At 35.5% G+C, this 9,754-nt stretch overlaps 1 non-coding gene across 1 annotated transcript; it reads left to right on the plus strand.

Annotated features, from left to right (window-relative positions):
- Positions 1 to 891: 891 nt before the first annotated feature.
- LOC136053388 (U6atac minor spliceosomal RNA) lies at positions 892 to 1,019 on the plus strand. Its single transcript, XR_010622648.1, has one exon. It is a non-coding gene; the product is annotated as a U6atac minor spliceosomal RNA (small nuclear RNA).
- Positions 1,020 to 9,754: the final 8,735 nt, after the last annotated feature.

Genomic DNA, 9,754 nt, shown 5'->3' on the forward strand with positions numbered 1-9,754 from the left:
ATAAAAATCAGACTAAGTGGCATAATGGCTCTTTTTTATCTGGAAGTACAGGATGTTTGAATCATGTATAAGTCTAACTATTAAGCGTAAATACAAAAATGGTGGGTTGACAAATTAGTGCTGACAGTAAGTGCATTCTTCTTGTTCCTTCACCTACTCCAGATGTAAACACTGTATTACACAAGCATCATGCTTTCATCTAATTCTGCTTTTCAAATATCAGTATCCTCAAAACTGTGCACCCCCCATGTGGGAAGAGCTTGAGTTTTCTCTGTCAGTTCAGCCAATCCTTTTACAGAGCTTAGTAAAATTCTTCGAAGTAAAAACAGATTTTTATTACTTTATTTTTTTTTATAGTTTTGCCAATGGACATTTATGCCAAAATATTGTTCAAAATAAGAAATAGATAAGAAAAATTAAAGCAAAGACTAAGTATAATGTAACTAAGTCTGACAGTGTTTATATGACAGTGCTTCCTTGGGAAACTGAGAAATCTCCATAGAGTTGATTTACAAGTTAGCACACTGGTGATCAGGCTGTATTATTCTTCGTTAGTTGCACAACCTTTGCAGACAGTAAATTTATCACCAGCAATCCAAAGAGTTTGTGTATCCTTTGCTTCAATAAACTGTACCATCCCCTAAGCTAGCCATGTGAGTTCTGATTGAATGCCATTAGATGAAAAATGAGGGGCTCCTGAGTAGCTCACTGAATGAGCTACACAAAGGGGGCAGTGTGATATTTATGAATCTGTAATCATAATAGTTCATATACTGGACGTGACTACACTTACAGTACCAAATTGGGCATCACTCAGATGTTTTCTTATTAACTTATTAACAGAACAGGCAGCTGAGGATGTGCCTGTGTCAACTAAACTTCTGTCCTGGTATGTTGTATGAAAGAAGAAAAGGTTAGCACTCCCCTTGATGAGGATGGAAGATGCTTTAGTGGCCTGCACAGTGCACATCAGATTAATGCACTGCCACCTACTTCATGCCATCTAATCACATTTTTAAGGAGGTGAATTGAGCCAATTTATAGAAGTGAGGGCCATCCAGCTGGCTTTAGATATTGCTTAACAAGATAAGTGGCCAGTGCCCAACATCAACACTGATTCAAGGATGGTGGCAAATGTCATATGGGGGTGGTTACAGCAATGGAAGCAGAACTGGCATCACAGAGGAAAACCTACCTGGGTCACTGAAGCATAGAAAGATATTGCTGCCTTGGTAGAGAATATGGTTATCATATTCTCTATGTAATACCTCTGAAGAATATAAAAACAACCAGCAGGTGTATTGGGATGCTAGGTCTGGAAGTGGTTTAGGTAGATCTGGACTAGTGACATAAAGGTGAATTATTTCTTGCTCAGTGGGCCCATGACACCTCAGGCTGTCAAGGAGAGATGCAACATATAGATGAGCTTGGGATCAAGCAGTGGACTCTACCGTAGACACTATTGCACAGGTTATTCGTGAATGTGAAATGTGCCTATTTCTAATCTGACAAAAATGGCCTGATTGATGGTGCTCCCCCCTGAATCTGTAAACATCTCTTTCATCCTACTTTATGTTTAGCTGTCTGTCATACTTATTTTCATTCTTATTCTATGGTCTTTTTTCCTGATACTTGGTTAAATGTGTATATATATATATTCTGATAGACGTAGTTTTAATTTCCTTTTTCTGATGCTTCAGCTAGTAGGAGATACCAGGGGAAGGCTACACGAAAAAAAGAAACATACAGTGGTACTTATCTATAGAATGACAATGATTTGCACTTAGCATATCTATTACTTCATTTACACAGTAGTTGCTGTTTTTTCTTGACACTTGCTCACAGACTTTTCACTTCCCTTCTTTTCTTCCATGGTGCTCAAAGTAGCCCTAGGCATGGTCGTTTGAATGCTGACAGCTGGTCTCTACAGTTGAGAGAGGAAGCTGAGACCCTTGAAAATAGTTAAGTGCACGTGTGAAGGGCAAGAGCAGTGAATTTCAAAGGGTTTTGGGTAGTGAAGATTATCTGGGAAGCTGGAGAAATCTAAGAGCCGTGTGGATGTTTGTACCTGGCTGAAAATATTTCCTTATAGAAATACTAAAATTGCTTATGATTCCCCAAATACAACTGTAAGATCACTGCTTACAGTTTATGTAGGCTGAACCAGTCACAGTGGGGAAAAAAAAAAGACACTTTGAGAAAGCTATTGTTAAGTGCAATAAGAATTACATCACACTAAAGCCCAGTTGAGAGAGTTCCTTATTTACTGTACTGCTTCCACCATTGTTCTTATTCAGCATATTTTGTCACACAGCTATGCATGGATGAAAACTGTTCAGTGGTGCCTGGCAAAATCTCAAGCATCCACACATCCAGACCACTAAACACCTGACTCCCAGTATTTGCTGACACATTGAGTTTTAATACCCTGGGGCATTTTGACTGTGTTTACAGATAGGTAAACAGTACAAGCATTTTCTGCAGGCCTAAATACACAGAAGCAAACATTTCTTAAACAGAATATACATTTTCTCCCTCCTCCATATTGCCTTTTCAGGCTTAGCTTTTCATTATGAGGTTATTTTTCAAGAAAATGAAGATTGCTTAAGAGGATATGGGAAAAGTTAGTGGATATTTTAGTCTGGCTTATTTATATTTTGGAAAACATTGCCACTGGTTCAGACTTTGTAAAAGCAACAGAACTTCTTAAAAAGTGAAATATATTTTTAGAAGCATTTTTCTGGATTGAATTTCTATCCTGAAATCCTTTTTAAATTATGCCTCAGAGTGATTAAGGGTGACGAATCCTCTTACCATACCTATATAGCATAAAAATAGAAAAACAGTAAGGATAAAATGATCACTAATGAAAACAGAGTAATGATCTCTTAGAGATTGTTACCATTATTTGTAATGTCACTGCAAAAAAAAAAAAAAAAACACGGTGAGTTTGGTTAGATCTGCATATGTTCATCTTACATAAGAAAGAAGTAACAAAAATCATGTCTCTGCTAGCCCAGTTTAATACACCAATGGGAAAACAATAACAACAACGAAGAAACTACATGCAGTATACAAGGGGGATAATATAACCTACACAAATGCAATAAAATCTCTAGTTCAGATAAATAAAAACAGAATTGCCAAGGCTTAGCATGCCTCAGCATAGAAATTATAAGCTTATGCCTCAAGAGAATTATTTTCAAGGTAAAATTTCAAATTCATGCCAAGACATAGAATTAAATCTAGTATTCAAAGTCAGGACTTAATGAAGAAATTTCCCCTTCTTCTCAGAGAAATCCTGAAGGTCAACATGTTTATGAAAAAAAGATTTAATACTCACAGTCATATTTAACACAAACTCAATCTCTGTTTAGGATCAGGTTAAGTGGTCTCTAAGTTGACAAGACTCTTTGAAAGCCTGATCAATGAGATTTTCTTGCTTCTTAGCACTGATCAAAATCTTCTCTGCAGTTATGGTTGGGCAAATGCTAAACTCTTTCAAAAAACTGGCCTGAAGTGACTGAGAACTGCCTGAACTGAAATCATTCTAAGTACTTGTTGACAGTATTCAGAACTTGGCAGAACATTTGGTGTTGGTTGAACTTCTAAAAGACTTAGAACATGTGTGCACCCATTCTGTTGCATGCAGGCAATCTGAGACAACAGGGGGAAAATGAACACCAGAAATCCAGCTTCATTTTTATGTGGTTATCTTTGAAAACAAAACTGACAACACTGTGCAAGATGTCTTTTTCTACCTCTGCAAAAGCAGGTGATTCTTGGATTCTAAAAGCTAGGAAGTTCTGCCTTATAATATAACCCTAAGAGATAACCTCAACCTTCTGGCCCCGGCTGAAATTAGTCTAAATAAAGCTGAAGTAGGTAGAAGTCTCACGAGGGATCATTATTTAATTTCATACTTTTCAAAGTGCTTGTGTTCATTATGGAAAGTAGCTAGAGGAATGTAATAATTAGCAGTTGTTTCTGCAGCCAATTATAAGTGAGAGGCTGTAGACGACAGTCTGCACCACACATTCCTGTGAATGTTGGTCACAATTTCAGAGCAGAAAAACAATGACAATCTAGTCAAGAAGGAGGATGTTACTGAGAACTGGTTTAGTGAGAACAAGGGTAGATGGATGACATGTTGAAGAAAATGAAGACTCAAGACTGAAGACATTTTGCAGTGGAGAATATAAAAGATTCCTTCTGAATGACCCTTAAGTTTACTCTTCTCTCAACGTCTTCAAATGCTTTTGTTCACTTACTGGTTGCAAAACATTTGCCAGCTCATTTCCCACATTACTGAGCTCTTTGCGTTTGCCTCTGATCAACCAAGTTACCTAGCAATAATCTTCTGACTCACTTTTACACATTAACTTAGTTATTATAATGTAGGCACACTGAAGAACAAAAGCCTAGAGTGATCCTCCATCCTCTTCATTCTTCATGAAACTGTCCTTCAGCTACAAAACTTACCCCCTTTGACCTACATAAATGTCTATTTAAAATCTTCATATATACAAGAACTTCTTGACCTAAGAAATCCCACTCTTAACCTCAGAAACTCCAGATCACTGGATCTTTACCACAACTATCTTTAGTAGTTTTAACAAGCTAGATGTGAAAAAGCAGAAACAGAGAATGTCTCCTGTTGTGGAAGAGTGAAAGACATTCACAGTAGTGTTAAGTTTCTTTCATCAATGCCTATGTGTACTAACTGCAGAAAATGTCTTTCCAGTGAATTTTCAATCTGTGTTTTCTGTGTCCCCAACATCAAAGGAGGAAAAGAGCACAAAGGGCAGTTAGATGAAATGTATCTCCAGGGGTCAAGACCTCGATAGCATCACCCATATGCCTCAGTGAAAATGTAAACTGCTACACTAGCTGTGATGAATATTTATTACATTGTTCTGTAACCATCATGCTGTAAACTCTGGGCTTTCTGAATCATCTAAATAACTCCTAGCAAGACTCAGCCCTATCCTAATGATCAATCACTTGCTGTGTTAATGGTTGGTTATCATGGAAGTAACAATCAAAACAGTTTCACACATAAAAGTTTCAGCTTTATACAATCTCTTTTAGGTAATTGGGTGCTTATTTACAACCATGGACAAAGATTAATCTCCTCTTTATGATAAAAAGTAACTGATATAAATAACCCATAAAGATCCATTAAACTTTGCGTAGTTTTTATTTATTTATTTTTATGGATCATTTAACAATAATTTAAACAAAACAAAACATTTCCACTAAATTACTTTGCAAAATAAAACTTCAAAATCTGGCTGGCTTGTCCTAGAAGGAATGTTGGAAAAAAATACTTACAGTAGAGGTTCAGAAGTATTAGGGAAGATATGAAGCACAAAGATATGTACTAGGTAAGAGTCAGAATACTTTTTCTTTACTGACAAATTCTGAAAACCCTTTCAGGTAATCCTGAATCAATAAGCTCTATTGATTTAAGGAATTATTCACACTTGGTCTGGAAATGAAGGAGCTTTTAGAGTGCAGTCTCCAAATCCATATGTTTTATTTCACAATATCTTCCTGCTCAACTTTAAAACAAATATAACTTGAATCACAATACAATGATGATTGATGTTTTTCATCAACACCCAATTATCATTCCACCATGGCACAAGACTTTAAAGCAGAGTTGTCTGAGCCAAGTGAAACACAAAGTGAGCATCTGAAAATCCAGATCTCTGCTCTTACAAAATGACTTAACAAACCACATTTATTATCTTCTAACATGTTAGGTCATGTTACTTGCATATTAGTATACAAGATGAGGCAACATTTCTTTAAATCTTATGCTCATGTAGATTGTTTCACTAATTTCTGAGTGATCATAAATCCAAATAGATTTTTTTATTGTTGTTTTAAAAAGGGCTCGATCTTGAATTCATCTTAGAATTGGTGGGAACAGTTTTCAGTTCTGTTTGATTTTACTAGGCTTGTCTTAATATCTGATACTAAGCATTCACAGTGTGTATCTACATCCGTTTATGAGTACTTTACAATCAAATCATTACATGTTCAATAAATTTCCTCCCTTAATGTGCAGAAAATGTTAGAATGCATATTGTATGTTAGGTGGAGAAAAGAACAGAGATAGTCAGCCTAATGCAGACAAAGAGGTGTCTGCTGCTATATTAGTACACTGTCTGGCATGACCTGACAGGATTTTAGTTGAAAACTGAATTCTGTAATTCAGAAGCAGGTTATCTGGGGCTGGTTATTTTGGTATTGCTCAGTAATGACAGGAGGTTATGGGAATTGAAGGAAATGGTTTATACATGTAAATGCATTTTAAAAAATCTCAAAAGGCATACTAGTAATCTTTGCAAACTCTTACACGATCATTGGTTTTACAGTTTTTAAAAAAATAAGTGTTACTATATTGGCCTAGTATATATTTATAATCTTTACTTGGAATGCAGTATACATTTTGTCCTCAAGGACTGTAAAAGGACTAATTCACTGTTTACTTAATACATAGTTCATATTTATCTGTAACACAGCCACCTCAGGTGGACATAAAAGCAACTAATAACCCTCAGAAATAATACACACAAATTGAAAAAGAAATAATTTCATATACATTTCAGAAAAAAAACAAAAACCCACAAACACAGAATAATAACCAAAGATATGATTATTCTGATGTGCTTTACCTGACATAGCTATCTCCAAAAAATGACATTTTTTTATTTTATCAGTAGAAAGAATTTTGATTTTATGTTGTCACTCAAATTATGGTATCTCCAGTAATATACTTCCTTATTCTGAATTACTGTTATGAGTCAGTGTTACAGAAATTTGTTGGTTTATAACTTTTTGTGAGAAGAAAAGAGAAAAGCACTTTCATGGGGGGGTGGGGAGGGTGTCATTTTAATGCATTTGGTATTTTGCAGAGGTGAAAATTGAAATGTTTGCTTTCAAAGGTGATTTTTTTTTAAGATAAAATATAGTACTTACACTCCTGAACCATATATTTTTTACTTTATTTATCATATAAACCAAATTTCAGTGACTTAAAATAATTATTTTTTAGAAAGACAGGTTTATTTACTTCTCATTTTCATTGTCTAGAAGGAGGTATTTGTTTTAACATATTTTGTTATTCAAGCCAATACTTATTTAAATAAGTATTAATAACCCTTCTACCTTTACCTTTCTAGTATCCACTAGAAATTTTTATTGTGAATTGAATGGAATCATGTATTTAGATAAAATGACTTCAAACATATGTCCCATAGTCATTAGAGCATGCCTTCTGCATTTAGTTGCTTTCTCTTTTCAGATTACTCTTTGCAACAGAAAAGCAAACATATATTCATACAGAAGCTTACAGTGATGTTTTTTATTATCTGCTTGATGACACTTTGATCCCAAATCCTTTTTGTGTGTGTGTGTGTGTGTCTGTGTGTGTGTGTGTGTGTGTGTGTTGTGCTTCCTATATTTGTCACAGGGAAGAAAAGATTCAAGATAATGCTCCTTATGTTTGGGTTCACATCTCCTGAGAACCAATATGAATATGATGTATTTTCCATTAGCGTTTTCCCAGATTTCTTCAAGGATTCCCAAAGGCTTCTTAATACCAATCTGGAAGTATAAAGTAGACTTAAAGTGGATGCAAATAGAATATGTATTCCTTTTAAATACAACTTGTGTTTCCAGTGTGACAGTATAAACAAGAAACATGTCTCAGATACCTTGTTTCCAAAAGGAAACAAGGATTGATTTCTACTGTTTGTTCAAAATTGAATACAAGCAAATTTATCTTTAGGAAAGGGAATTTGTCGACCTAAAATAATCCTCTAACCTAATACTAATTTTTATGACTCCATTTCACTTACACATGCACATTGCCAGATGCCTACTCACACTACTCACCCCGTGGAAAATAACTTAATTATATATGCATAGGTAACAATTCATCATTGGCCAAAAGTTAGAAATTTGTGAGAGAGAGTCTGGTTGCTGCATTTTGTGAGGACTATCTTAAAAAGAACAGTTCAGTGTGAGACTGAATTTTGTGATCTGCTGCAGTACTAAACAGTATCAGTAGCACATGCAGGCTCCTGTTTGATTGTTGTAAATGCTGTTTTTTTGGCATATGTTTCAGTTGGTAGTTCCCAAACTGAAAGTTGAGACATTTAGAAATGTGAGTCACTTACAGAAATACATATTTTTCCTCTCTTAACTGGGATCATGAACAACTCATGTTTCCTTTCTTGCCTGTGCCTGATTTGAGATAGATACAGGAGATGGCACCCCTGTGAGCAAAGCTCACAACTGTAACCGAAGGTGATATTACAACTTCAAAAAAGTGTGATTTACTAATGAGCAGTAAAACAGACACAGAGTGAATAGTGAGTAAGAACAATTACATGGTAATAAATTATGTGCAGGAAAAATTATTTCACTGCAACTGAAAAGAATATGCAATAGAATCTCTTCAGACATAAGTACAGTTCTTCTCTATTTGTGATTCATGAACCATAGGCAGCAAAACTGTCCCTTTTTATGGTTAGAATTTAAGTGATGCGTTGACAAAAATTGTTGAGAATTGTTTGGACCCATTCCTTGTGCATGCAAGATTAACCACCCACCTCTTCTTCCATGATAAACAGTAATGGTTATCAAGCAAGTGGAAGAGTGCAGACACAAGTTATTCACCCTCAGTATTCACAATGGCTAGAGTTTAGGTAGAGCCCAACTCATTTCCTGATCACAATTCTATGATTACTATTTTGTAGGCACTTCAGCTAACATTCTTGGAATCTGATTTCAGCTGCCACATTATACCCATTGCTATACCCTCTCTGGGTAGGACAGGCACAGGTCACCCATTTAAACAATCTTAGGAAATTGTAGCCAAGATTGGCAGCCAAGCAGTTAAAGATCCTACTTTATTATTGTTGTTGTTGTTATTAACATTTAAAATATTTTAAAGAATAACATCTAATATAAATTATATAATTATATTATACAACAATAATATTTGTAGTATTGTTGTTGTAATTATTGTTATTATTATTATAAAAAATGTGCCCTCGGACATAAAATCTGTTAATATGCTAATGTTTCTTCTAAAATCATGAACTGTATAAGCATTTGCATATAGTGGGCAGCGTGAAGATAGGTCTATGTTTCCTTCTCTTTATACACAGTAACTGCTTACAATATCTGTGATTTGCATTGCATAGGGTTTCCTTGTACATCTTGAACATATCTTGGCAGCATTTAAGCTATCCTATGCACCTCTGTATAGTAACATTGCTAGCAGTCATTACTTTGACCTTTGAATGTAATAGTGGCAATACAAATAGAGGAATGTCTACCAGTGTTTGCTGAAAAAATAGCATGCAAACTAGTCTTGAAAATAACGTGAGCATATGTTCAAACACACTTCAGGACCTATAGAATCTCCTGCTTTATCAGTTCTCTAATTTTATATGAAGGCAGACATCTTCTCGACATTGGCTGAAGGTATTTTTTGTCTGAGTCCTGTGTAGATGCAGCCCAAGAAGCATATACTGTGGTCTCCAAAGAGCTCCACTTAGTGCAGATGGGCCTGCAAGACAGCGCAGTGCTTTAGAAAGAACAGAACAAAGCCAATCTATTGTGGTGGTACCCCGAGGCATCTGTATATGATGACAGTACTCAACATTCCTTTTGTCTAGTTGCAAACCATGATCTAACAAGCCACAACATTCAGCCCGATGAAGAAAGAACG

This window comes from Cyrtonyx montezumae, unplaced genomic scaffold (genome assembly GCF_038088225.1).
Source record: "Cyrtonyx montezumae isolate F1298 unplaced genomic scaffold, pur_monq_1.0 scaffold_3, whole genome shotgun sequence".
Lineage (NCBI taxonomy): Eukaryota > Metazoa > Chordata > Aves > Galliformes > Odontophoridae > Cyrtonyx > Cyrtonyx montezumae.